The following is a 13,915-nucleotide window of genomic DNA, read 5'->3' on the forward strand; positions in this document are numbered from 1 at the left end:
ATAAATATAGCTCCACCTTGCTTTATTCACACTGTATTCTGGAAACCACTCCATAGCAATACAGAGAGATGTTTTTCATTTAGAGTGTGGTTTTTTGTTTGTTGGTTTGTTTTTAATAAGTTCATCCTGATACTTTTTATTTATTTATTTATTTATTTATTTATTTTTGGCTGTGTTGGGTCTTCGTTTCTGTGCGAGGGCTTTCTCTAGTTGTGGCAAGCGGGGGCCACTCTTCACTGCGGTGAGCAGGCCTCTCACTATCGCGGCCTCTCATGTTGTGGAGCACAGGCTCCAGAAGCGCAGGCTCAGTAGTTGTGGCTCACAGGCCCAGTTGCTCCGCGGCATGTGGGATCTTCCCAGACCAGGGCTCGAACCCGCGTCCCCTGCATTGGCAGGCAGATTCTCAACCACTGTGCCACCAGGGAAGCCCCTGTTGCATTTTTTAATCGCCTTGGCACCTGGAGCCATGGAGGAAAGACCTGAACCTTCTCTGAAAAAAAAAGTGTTTTTTTTTGTTTTTTTTTTTAACTTTTGTGACTTTGGCAACAGGGCCTGAAAGTGTCACAGAGAGAATAACTTTGAGCATTACTACTTTAAGGCAGAAAATCATTTTACCTCTGTTGTTACCAGCTCAATCCTGTTTGGGTACCCAAAGTATTATGTTCGTAATCATGCAGGAGCCTGTGAATTCAATTAAAATCTGGTGTGACTTCCTGAAAATCACCATTTAGGATGACTGAATTCCTTTAACTTGATTGGGCAAGAGGGCACATGTCCTAAAACGTGCTGGAGTCTCTTCCTAGCATCTATTTCTTACCACCCAGAGTCCAAGAAAATAGTCCTCGCCTTATGGTCATTAGTATTTACTGCAGACCCTTGACTTCCCCTGTGTGTTTTCTCAGCATCCTGTGCAAGGAGCAGGTTGGGTTTGAATGTCACGGTTATTGAGCAAATTTGAAAATAGGTGGGTTTGTAGGAGTCAGAGTGAGAAGGGTAGCTGGTCTCGTAAGAGGAGTGAGAAGTTAACGGACTGTGGGAGGGATGAGTCATAGCTGCTCTGAGCTTCAGAAACAGCTCAGCGCGGCCAGCTGTGGGCACTCAGCCTTTTAGCAAGTGACTCTCTCCGTCCTCCCCCAAATGGGCTGGGACACAAATGAGTCGGGAGGTCCTGAAGAGGAAACTCCACATTTGAAAACTGTACCTTAGCCTCTCGGTTCCGCGCAGGGACGGTCTTTGAAAACTGGTCATAAGTCCGAGCTCACAGGAGTGACCTGAAGGAGGTGCTGCCAGGGTGACAGAGGCTGGAATACACAGAATCTCTCTCTCTTTTTTTTTTTTTTTTTTTTTGCATGGGGTTAAGTGGAAGGATCTGCTGCTATTGCATATCCAAACCTAGGCCATCCCTAATGCTTCATCGTCTTTCTCAGTTCCGACAAAAAAAAGTTCGCGTGTACATTTACGCACCGCACCCTAAAAATTGTTGGGAGGAAAAAGTTTGCAATAAAAAGAGGCACAGCAGTGTGGTTAGGTTTCATTTGCACTGCCCTCAAACTAGTGATCTCACTGGAAAGAAGCTCAGAGACGTCAGAGGTGTAGAGGGAAGGAAAGGCAAGTTGCTCCAGGTTGGATCAACAATTCAGCATAACCATTCATCAGGAGTTGTCCCCGGAGACTCCTGGATCCCGCAGCTTTGCTGCCGGAAGCTGTGGCCCGTGACTTTGGTGAGGCTGTGAGGTTAGGTACAATGCAGGGGCGTAAATGAAGGAATGTTCCCTTTCTCCTCTCCATTGCCCTCCTTCTTTCCTGTATCCTCTTAGTGTATCTTACAAGGATCCCAAACTGTCATTCCCTTCGTGGTTGAAGGACTCTATTGTAAAGGGCCCTTCAGTTCTTGGGCAAACACAGTTAAGATGAAGACCCTCTACTGAGGCCCCTGAGTCACAGCTCTGAGTTAAAAGACATTTGCTCTTGGGATCCTGGTGTCCAACTCTGCAGGCTTCAGTACTACTGTGTCCCTATAAGGGAACACAGATGAATACTATCCAGCATTCACATGAGAAACCCCAGCATGGTTGGCTTTCTCAGACCCACAGCTTGTTTCCTGTGGACATTACAATATGACAAATCCCAGAGTCTCTTCCGAGTAAGGTCCTCAGGTTTGGGACAAGGACAGAGAAGGGGTCAGCTTCAGCAACTCTGTGCACCAAACCTATTGTGCAACCTTGTATTCTAGGCCCTAAATGTCCCCTCAGTCAAGGACATCTTGTTTCTGTGGAGAAAAATTAAATGAATACATATGACAATCCAGTGGCAAAAACAAAACCTTGACATTTTGTTTCTATTCTATTTTTATGACGGAAAGAAAAGCAAGACAGAGGGGTTGAATAGATAACAGAAGGAAATGATAATCACACCCATTATTTCTTTTCCTAATTCTAGAATCTATAATCATTACCCAAAATTCCTCCAGAACACAACTAAATACCATTAGGTTTGCACTTATTGTTACAGATACTTGGTGCAAGTATTTGGAATATGACCAACTCTAGTGTGGTCAATCCTGAACAATCTAAAAAGAAAAAAAAGTAATAGCCGAGCAGTAAACCAGCGTCTAATGTCTGCTCCTGAAATGCCCAGATAGAAAAGGACGTGGGATATAAGTGAAATCTGCCAGGATCTCTCTGATCCCGTTAAGTGCCAAGCCAGGTTCGGGTCCACTGATCTGGCTTGCCAGGCGGATATGCACCTTCTCCCTTCACCCATCTGTGGGTGCCCCTCCTGGAGCGGTGCTACAACCTCACAAGCATGTATTTTTAGAATTTTAAGGAAAAAACTCGAACTCAGACTGATGGAGTTTTGCAATGTTAAAATATTATTATAATTATGGTGTTCACTACTTAATTCATTCAACTAACATGTATTGTCTGTACACTATATGCGCTGCTTGTTAGTTAGGCACTCACTTCTTGACCGTTAGATAACAGCACTGAAAAATCCACAGACTTTTCTCTCTCATTTTGCCTGGAGGGAATGAGGGCTTTGCACCCCTGCTGCACGCAGGTGTTTCCTTATTCAGAAAGAGGGCCGAAGGCTGCTCCAAACAGACAACTCTGTCATCTCAAGAACAGTTCTTTTTGGAGCAACTCTGCTGACTTGCTGTCCCTTTCTTCTCACATTCAAAACTGACTCTGTAGGTCTGGAGCTTAATTGGAGAAATATTTTAAATTCCACTGATAGGTGGCCCTTCACTGATTCTTGGAAGTGGAAAATATTTTGCTTTGGTCTGAAGCAGCTCCAGAGACAATGCACAACATTCAGCCTCTTGCACAGAGTGGTCAAACAGCTGCAGGTTATTACAGGAGCTGGAGAACATTCAGTATTTAAAAGGAAATCTCTACACCTGACAGCAGCTGCAAAATCATCTATGCAGAAGGGAGAAATGGTTCCCATGAACAAGGGCCTTTGAAATGTTACACACCAGGACAAAGCCCTCCTGCTGCAGGGCAGGGTAAATTTGCCTGCATCCCACAATCATGCCATGTGCAATCTCTAATTAAATTTACTTATTTGGGTCTCCAAACTTTTTGTGTGTGCAGGCACAAGGGTTGGCTTGCCATCCACCTACTCTTGCTTTTGAAAAAGGCAGTCATGTGATGAACCATAAGTATTAATGAAGATACTCATTAAATAAAGTAATATATATTTAGAATAGTCATCGCTTCTGAACTTTCCTACATTAGCATCAAAGTGCTTAGAAGGATAAAAAGGCATGAGAATTCCGGATAGGGCTTTAATTCTAAAGCATAGAAAAACCAAATTAACTCTATCCCCAAGGCACTCGAGGGCATATTCCTCTTGCCCAGCAAAAACATAATCTTGGTCCCTAAGAATCATACCTGACATTTCTCTTGATTTAATTGATGCAAAAAAGGAGCAAAGCCACATTTAAATGAATGAACATGAATGCCTAATTCTTCTTCTTTTTTTTTGCGGTACGCGGGCCTCTCACTGTTGTGGCCTCTCCCGTTGCGGGGCACAGGCTCCAGATGCGCAGGCTCAGCAGCCATGGCTCATGGGCCCAGCCGCTCCGCGGCATGTGGGATCCTCCCGGACCGGGGCACGAACCCGCGTCCCCTGCATCGGCAGGCGGACTCTCTACCACTGCGCTACCAGGGAAGCCCCCTGCCTAATTATTTTTATTGCAAATTATCTGCATGTTTTCCTTACCTTTGTGTGGCTTGCTGAGCCTTTCACAGTGTTCTTACCTGCATTATCTTATTTGAATTTCTCAGCAACCTTGTGAAGAAAACAGGTGACAGAAGTGACTGTCATCATTTTGCAGGTGAGGAAACTGAGGCTCCAAGGTCTCAGGGCTGAGAATTGGCAGTGGCACTCTGCACCAAAAGTAAGGATTTAATCTTTGCTGCCTTCCAGAAGGAACCGAGGCTGTTTGTCAGTACAGCCGATACGTGTGTGTGTGCCTTGGTATAAGTATGGAGACGAAAGGTAGCTGGAAGATTAAAAAAGAAGAACAAAAAAAGATATGGAAAATGTGCTAAAAGGGGGTGAGAATAACTAGAGAAGTTATGGAAAAGTGTGGTTCAATGCAGCAGAATCAGCCCCATGTGCCATAGGGTGAAAATATGAAATGAACAGCTATAATATGTGCTACGAGAATTCTTTGGTTGACACCCTAGCTAGTTGCTAGGCATTGCTTGTAGCAGATATTGTAGTTAGTACATGGAGTAACAATAAGACACAACTTTGAGATAAAGTTAACCTCAATGAGGAAGTATCAAAAGATAATGAATGTAGTCAGTAAATTATTGCCTAAGGAGATAGAGATGCCCTAAGCTAATCCATGCTTTATATCAGGACATCTGTACGAACTTATCTGAGGCTGAACATAATAGGTGTTATTAACCTGGAGGAATACGAATCAATTGTGTTTGCTTTATCTAGGAAAGAATGACTGTCAATAGGAGGCGGATGGCTGAACACCACCCTCTCAAGCCGGAATTCGGCAGTAAGGGTGGGGGGAAGGTGAGGGGGTGGGAGAAGGAAGTAACTGGCAGTCACTGAAATCCACTGTTATGGCACGGGATGCTTCATCAGGTGTTCCGGGGCCTGGGCATCCCTGTGCTCTGATTTCATGCTCGTCAAGCAGCCTCTAAGGGACCTGGAAAATGAGAAGGGGCTGCTGAGATTGGAGTAAACAGTCTGGAAAGACCTATTCCCCCTTAGCGTACAGTAGTAAACTAGCGTACAGTAGGAAACTAGCATTCTGCTTTAGATTTCAGGTCTTTGGGTATAGCTGGTGTGAGTCTGTCCTCCCATGAGGCAACCAGTTCTGGGGTTTCTGCATCAGCAAAGCAGAACCCTGATCTTTAAGTGTGATGGGCATACCAAGGCTCTTTGCCCGTTTTGACCGTCCCATTCTGGTGGAAGCCAGCATCCTTGGATCACAGCTCTGCTGATCTCCCATAGTGACAGCGCACGTGGTGCTTTTTTCTTTTATTTAAATGACTAATTTGCTTGAGGCATGTAGGGCAGTAGTCTGGTTCAAGGGCAGCTGCAGCCGCATACTGGGACTGGAGAAAATAGGGGTTCTTGCCTTGGTGCTACCACTAGGCACATCTTTGATATTTCTAAGTATTTAACCTAGGTCTAGGTTTCCTCATCTACACGTTGAAGGGATTTCACTATATGATCTTGGTAATTTGCCCAAGGTCACTAAGCTGATCAGTGACAACTGAACATTTACCCAGTTACCCTCCTCCAACTTTACTTCTCTCTTTGTAAATTTGGGAGCAGAGTGTGGGTTAGTGAGGGCAGGGAGAGTCCCAAGGGAATAGTGAGATAGTCTGAAGGGGATTTTCCTTCTCCTTAACTGGTTGGAATCAGGGTAGATTATGCACAGAATTTTGTTACTTCTATGAAGTCCTCATAAATCAAGAACGATTTCAACCGCAACACAGTCTCCCAACCTTCTTCATCCCACTGGACACATATAGAGAGTGATGATGATAGAAAATTGTATTTGTGTAAATGTGTGGAGCTGCACGTGGCCACCCCAAGGGATGAGGGACTCAATGTTTTGGCCCCGCCTGTAACCCATGTGCCCAAATACACTGTCTGGAATGCTGTGTCACGGGCCCTCTCAAACCAGGGTGCTATCAGGAGTAAAACTAGAGATTAAGTCGTCTTCTCTTCTTGGCATCTGTCTCTTATTGGTAGGATAATTTCTCCTCACCCAAAACTGGAGATGCAGGTCACAACCTCCCTTTGTGCTCCACATACAGTGATGGTTTATTGTACAAAGGCTGCATGTAGGAGAGAATATACTTCTTTGGTTTGGTGTCTCTCTGTAAAGGGAGGACTGTTGGCTTCTACACTGTTGCTTATTTTGTTCTTGCTTATTTCTACATTTATCATGACTATTGTCTCCTTTCAGCATGCTTTATTTAATGGTATAGTACGCTTTGTTCCTTAATGATTAACATCCTAACAGCTGGTCAGGAAGCGAAATTCCAGCATTCAATACATCCTCTCAGTCTTTCTGTATGTACCATAAAAAGCAGAGTCATCCTTATAACGTCTTTTCTAATAATATACTCAAATTTCAGGTCCCATCTCCAAATGTCATAATTTTGCATTGTTAATAGATAGCAACTCACTTGAATGCTACCGTTCTAACAGCAGAGATGTAAGATCAGTATGCATCAGTCTAGTTAGTACAATTTTTTCTTGCTGTTTATTTTATTTTTTGGCCACGAGGCATGTGGGATTTTAGTTACCCAACTAGGGATTGAACCCGTGCCCCCTGCACTGGAAGCGTGGAGTCTTAACCACTGGACCACCAGGGAAGTCCCTTGTTTACTTTTTAAATGAAGTATAGATTACATACAGTGAGTGCTAGTACATGTTTTGCACCACCCCTTCAGCAGGTATTTTTGGCATAGCTCTCATGTGTTAGGGCCTCTACTTGACCTGCTTTCTCCTCAGTTTTTGTTTCTCACCTAATCATCTTTATCTCTTCCCTCGGTACTTCTCTGACCCTGTATCTATTTTTCTCTTTTTTTTTGCCCATTTTCTTTTAATTTCCTCTTTTATCTTTTCTTCCTTTTCTCTCTTCCGTCATTATTTATTCTGTATTTCTCTAAAACATTTCTTTAGATTTCCATAATGTGATACTTTGATTATAATAATTACACTCATTACTCTTCCCCACATTCACAAGGGGTTGCTGAGCTTCTGATCTATCGAGGCTTATCGTTCCCACCTCGTGACAGGTGAGGAACTTCCTACTTTGCTGGTTCCACATCTGATGGCTGAGGTTACTGGGGGTGGATCTTGGAGGTATTCCTAGTGTCGGCGTCTGGGGTATGGGGATCCCTAGTCAGTGAGGGATTGACTAGTCAGTGGTTTTCCTAAAGACCAAGATGAGAAGGGCAAACCACACTATGAGAACAACAGGGTGGGGAAACTTTAGCGACTGAGATGTAGGTGGGAGGTAGGATGGTAGATCTGGAGAAAGTCTGAGAGCTCATGAGCAAGACACCAAAACAGCTGTTTTTATGATCCCTGTTCTAGTTCCCTGTTGCTGTGTAACAAACCGCCCCAACTTCAGTGGCATCAAACAACAAAAATCAGTCAGTGCTATTAGCTCTCAAAATTGTGGGGTTGACTGGGTTTTGGCAGGCGGTTCTCAGTTGGGGTCTCTCATGTGGATGCAGTCAGGTGGGGGCTGGTACTGGAATCTGGGGTTAACGCGGGCTGTCAGCTAGGACTTCAGCTGCAGCCGTCAGTCAGAACTACATGTGACTTCTTCGTGTATCTGGGCTTCTGGACGGCATGGCAGCTGGGCTCTAAAAGCAAGTATTCAAAGAGAAATCCAGGAGGAAACTGCACTGCCTTTTATGATCTACTCTTAGAAGTCACAAAGTATCACTTCTGCTATACTCTGTTGGTTGAGATAGTCACAAAGGTCCACCCAGGTTCAAGGGGAAGAGACGCAGGGTCCACCTCTCGATGGGAGATGACAAAATCACATTGTCAAAGGAGCATGTGGGAAGGGAGATACTGTGGTGGCCGTCTTCGGGTGATCCAGTCTGCCACAGGCTGCCCTCTGCCACAGTGACTCACACCCCTTCCCCTCCCCAAGACCCTCAAGGACTGTGACTCTCTCTGTCCTTTCCCTTGATCAGAAAGAGTGAGTTTCTCTTGCACTTTTTCCTGTGTGTGCAACTTAAGCAGTTCTGAGTTCCAGGTTGTCCTGCATCTATGCCAAGAAATGTGGAAGGAAAAAGACCCAGGACACTCACCATCTTACTGGACCTTCTTGGAGTTTTGATTTCCCTCCCCAATCTACCTACTATTATTTCCTTTCAGTCTTCATTAGTTGCTTTATGTGTTCTGTCTAGGGTTTATAGATGGAATCAGTGGAAGAGAGACCGTGGAGTCTGCTTACTCCATCTTGACTGGAACCAGATCCAGAAGCCATTTCTTAATTTTAGATTTGCATGTCATCTGAGAATGAGAAACAATTTTATCTTCAAACTCAGCAAGACCTGTCACCTTTATATTGAAGTGTTTGTTCTTTAGCTTATCTTTATACCCTCTCATTTTAATGTAGGAGTTGGAAGAGGCCAGGTGGCACTGTCAACACTGTGCCTGGACAATTTTGTGGCTAGATCACGTGGTTCATCGGTACAGTTTCTATTTTCCAAGTTACCATGGATGTCAATGTTGCTAAACTTCCCACCGCTGTATAAAAATGTCTCCTTCCTTCCAGATTCCAAGAATATTTTCCTCATGTTTATTTGAGCCTCCACCGACAGACGTTCAAGGCCAGTCCCAAAGCCAGTGCACGTGTTTTAGGTTTTTATTACAGTGTCACTCACTCTGGTTCCAAATTCTGCATCAGTTAAAGTTTGATCAGAGTTGCAAAACCACTTTAAGCAAAGTAAGGAATATATTGTGGGGATTAGAACACACATGATTATGGGAGCTGGTTATGCAGTCTGTGCAATCTGTCCATGCTGAGTCAAGACCTGGGCCTGAGTCAGCGGGATGGACAAGCTTCATGGGGTAGGCGGGGGGGGGGGGGGAGGTGGGGGAAGGATGCTAAGTGGAGAAGTGAAGATGGCAGGGACAAACTGGAACCTGTGTGGATGGATGAATGGGAACCCGTGTGTCCCACCTCGGTCTCTCACGCCTCCAGTCCTCCAAGTTCGGTGATGAAGGCGACCTGCAGAAGAGCTGGTGCGCTTCACTGTGGAGTTACACGCAAACCTAACCAGGATTTGGAGCTGCTGCCCTCCATCGCCAGGTGAGCCAGCGGAGGCACCGCTGTGCTGGGAGCTGCCGCGGCACCTGACCCCACGTGGACCTTCTGACTTCCTGCAAACACTGCTCCCGTCTCACTTCTGCCTTCCAAATGTTGCTCAGGTTTTCTGGGATCCATAGTTCCAGCTTAGCTACACTGACATCGTACAAAACCACCACAGTCTCCAAGCTGCTGGCCAGGGGTTAGGGGTATAGCCCGAGAATGCACAGGAAGCGTTTGTCTCTCTGTAATGGCGGAGATTGGCCACTTGAGGATGTGTGTGAGTCACGTGCAAACAACACACGTAAAGGTAGGAAAGTTAGTATTTATAAAACAGGGATACTACGAAACTAGCAAATAAAAATGAATAAACGTCCAGAATAAATTTTAATAAAGCTATTAAAGTGATGGTTAATGCTGTTCCAGCATATAGCAAACTGATCATTAAGATGCTGATGGGTTTTCTGCATTAGTCTGCTGGGGCAGCCACAGCAAAGTGCCACACACTGGGTGGCTGAAACAACAGAAGTGTATATTCTCACAGTTCCGAGTCTGAGATCCAGGTGTTAGCAGGTTGCTTTCTTCCGAGGCCTCTCTCCTTGGCTTGCAGACGGTGCCTTCTTGCTTTGTGTTCAGATGGCCATCTCTCTGTGGGTGCACCTGTTGGTGTCTCTGTGTCCTAGTCTCTTCTTATAAGGACACCAGTCATTGGATTAGGGCCCACTCTGATGACTCTACTTTAATTCCTTCTTTGAAGGTCCCATCTCCAAATACAGTCACATTCTGAGGTACTGAGGTTTAGGACTTCAACATATGAATTTGGAGTGGGGGACACAATTCAGCCCATAACATTTTCTGTAGTACAGTAACGTTTGAGCAATACTACATGCTCTGTTTTCTTCTTGGAAATCCACAAAGTCTATTTGTATATGAAAGATTATACAAAGTCTTGAAAAATATCTAGTATTCATCTTTAACACACCCCACCATTTTATACATTTGTCGATAGTCCTAAACCATCTTTTGTCTCTTATACATTGGCCAGTAATGTTGAACAATTGCACGGTGATCCTACCTGCCAGCTGGTGGTGGCAGTCAGATAGGGAAATGCACGTGAGGCGGAGGAAAGCAAGTACAAACTAGAACGCAGGTCCAACTCTCATCAGAACCTGTGCTGCTCTTTCGGCCCCTCCAAGCCTCAAACTTTGAAGATGCTTGGTGAGTTTCTGTAGATCTACGTTGAGAGATCGCTTTGTAAGGGGGCAAAAGGGTTGGCCTTTGCCACATGGAATTGCCTCTTCCGACTGTACCAAGGGGATCTTCCAGACTGCTAGGGACCTGGAGTCTCCTTGCTCACCTATAGCTGCTGGCCTTTCACCTGGCCCAGCCTCTGCTCACTTCTTTGTTTTCTTGTTCTTTGCAGGTGAGGAAAGGAACAGAGCTGTGGACACCACTGGGGTGTGACAGGCAGCTGGGCAAGGATCCATCCAGGAAGGTGAGGCCAGGTCTCAATGGGTGGGGATGGGTGACAAAGGTTACTGGCTTGCACGGGCAGCTAGCTGTGCAGTGGCGGTGGAAGAAAGAGCCTCTGGCCACAGCCCAGCTCCAGAGGGCCCAGTCAGCCATCTAGCTGTATATACCACTTGCTCGGGCCTCTCCTGGTCCGTGGCCTACTTTCTGCTTCCTAATCTTACCTTTCCAGCCTAATGCTCATTTCAGCTAGAGTTCTTTCCCTGGGCCCTGTGTCCCATTCTGAGCAATTCCTGTGGCTCTGGCCTTGCAGGAATTATCTGAGTCAGACCCCAGACTCACCCCACACCTCAGCCAGGGGAGGACCCTCCCCGCTACCTTGGCACCTGCGGAAGCAGATGGTTCTTTCTGTTCTCGTCGTGCTCTCATTGTGAATCATCTCCAGGCATTGCAGGTAGAATTTGTCAGCTTCTAATGTCAGCTAAGCTTTCAAACTGGCATCTTCGCAGCCTAGTGAAGATGATATGATTTTAATGAAGTGTGCATCTCAACAGCGACTGACCCGGCAGGTTAGCACAGTAATAACAGCTTTTGTTTGAGCAAGGCACGGTGCAAGTTGCTTTACATGCTGCATCTCTACTCCTCACAAGAGAGCACGTTGTCCCAACTTTATGGAGAAAATGGGCTCCCAGAGAGCAGCTTCTCATGGCTAGAGCATGTCAGAGCATCAGCTTGGGCCCCTGGCTCCCGACTCCAGGGCCCGGGCCCTCACACGAGCCTTCACAGACATACTGGTTTATGTTAAAACAGCCCTTAGCACAGCATTGTCCTCACTGTCTGTGGAATTACTGCATTTCCCTCTAAATCCCAATTCCGAGTGAGTGCCTCTCCTCCCCCGGCCATAGCCTCTGTCAGAATGCTCCCCTCGGAATTCAGTACACTCAGTTCCATGAAAACCATTCGTACCCCGAGCCTGGTTCGCTGAGTTGCTTTGGGAAATATACTGTTTCCAAATTAAAACTGCCACATAAATGTGAGGGGAGGTATTGGTGCATTTCTCTCCCTGGCTGGCCGCGATCTGTTACGTCTGCACCTTTTCTTTTTCAGAATCTCCCTTTCTCATCGCTGCGTCCAGCAACGCCCGCCCTCCATCTCACAGAATGTAGTTGCATTTTAAGCCAACACCCCTTAAAATCTTACACATGTCTTTTCTTTTTAAGAACAAAATAATACACTTAAGAACATACCAATTTAACCAAATAGGCTTAATTGTGGGGCTGTCACAGCGGTGTGTATTTGGTAGAATATTGTGTTCTCGTTTCACCGTATTCAGAGAGGATGAGTGAGAGACTTTATGTTCCTTTAAGTCATAATTTACAAGGCAGTTTTACAAATGTTTTCTCACTGGCCCCTTAAGAATCTCTCAGAGGCTTAGACAAGTTGGTATTTCACAGAAGAGGGAGAGTGACTGTCCGTGATCCTGCAGCTGATGTGGAGAGAGAAGGCCTTCTGGTCTAAGACCTGTGCACTTTGACTCCACCTCACACTAAATTCACGTCCTTTTTTCTCTTTTTTTATGAACATATATCCCCATATCTCCTCCCTCTTGCGTCTCCCTCCCTCCCTATCCCACCCCTCTAGGTGGTCACAAAGCACCAAGCTGATCTCCCTGTGCTATGCGGCTGTGATGCAAGAACACCTCACCCTCCTTCCCTTGTTCACACAGTACGCCAAGAGTTCTGGGCAGTGCCCACCGCTTCGCTGGCTATCGTCTGACAGGGCCGGGGAGGGTCTCTGAAGGCTCCTCTGTTCCCTGGAGCCTGGGAGGTGGAGCTCACCATCCCTTCCTGCAGCTCCGTAGGCTCTACTTTGCAGGTTAGGAGCATCCATTCACACCGACTGCAGGAGGGATCAGCAGCTCAGTGCGCTTCGGAGCCTGGCCTCCAGAAAGCTTCTCCTTTCCTCGCTGCTGCCAGAAAGGAAAGAAGGAACCTTCAATCCAACCTCTCTAGCCAGGGATCCTCTTGTAGGTAAGAGATGCGGTCTGATAGTGTATGACCTTCTGCTGGTTTTGCCCATGTTAAGTGAGACCTCATGGAACAAAGCAGCCATGCAAAGAGCTGGAGAAGAACATTCGAGGAAGAGAGAACAGGAACTAGAAAGCCCTGAGGAGAGAATGAACAGGGTGAGTTTTAGAAACGGGGAGGAGACCAGTGTGACGAAAGCGGGGTTCAGCAAACTTTTCTTGCCAAGGGCCAACTAGTAAATATTTTCAGCTTTTAGGCCAGTCGGTCTTGGTTGCAGCTACTCTGCTATCGTAGCGCAGAAGCTGCCCTGGACAATACACAGACGGATGAGCATGGCTCTGTTCCAATAAAACTGTATTTGTGGACACTGTTAATTGAATTGCCTATCATTTTCACATGTCACAATAGAGTGTTCTTCTTTTGATTTTTTTCCCAACCGTTTAAATATGTAAAAACCATTCTCAGCTCAGGAGCTGTACAAAAACAGGTAGTCGGCTGGGTTTTGCCCGTGTGCTGTCATTTGCTGACCCCAGGGCTAAAGCATGGGGAGCGAGTGGGAGAAAGATTAGTCCCAGACGGAGTGAGAGAGAACGAGGTGGGTGCAGGCCAGACCCCATGCAGGGGTTTTGTAGGCCATGGAAGTGAGAGAGGATTTTATTCTAATTGCCATGGGGAATGCCTGAGGGGCTTTAGGCAGGAGTGTGACGTGGTATATTTTAATAACACTCTGGTGCATCTGAGTCTAGAGTGGACCGCCAGGAGACAAAAGTAGAAGTAGAGATACCAGTAATTTTTAGGAGCCTTCCCCATCAGACCAGGAAGAGATGACAAAATCCTGGAATGGGAACTAGATCCCCAACCTCACAGGGAGTGGCCTACCGGGGGGATAGGTGTTTAAGCAGAGCACCTGCTACATAGCATGTTCTCAGTAAATGTACGTTCCCTACACTTTCCTTCCTTCTTTGGTGATAAAAAGGCTGGAATATGGGTTTGGTCCAAATCTCTCACCACTCTCAGAAAAATGAGTCATTCTACTAAAAATAAGTCAGATAATATCATGAAAAGTGAGTGGACACACACTGAAGTTTTG

The sequence above is a fragment of the Lagenorhynchus albirostris genome, chromosome 21, assembly GCF_949774975.1.
Source record: "Lagenorhynchus albirostris chromosome 21, mLagAlb1.1, whole genome shotgun sequence".
NCBI lineage: Eukaryota > Metazoa > Chordata > Mammalia > Artiodactyla > Delphinidae > Lagenorhynchus > Lagenorhynchus albirostris.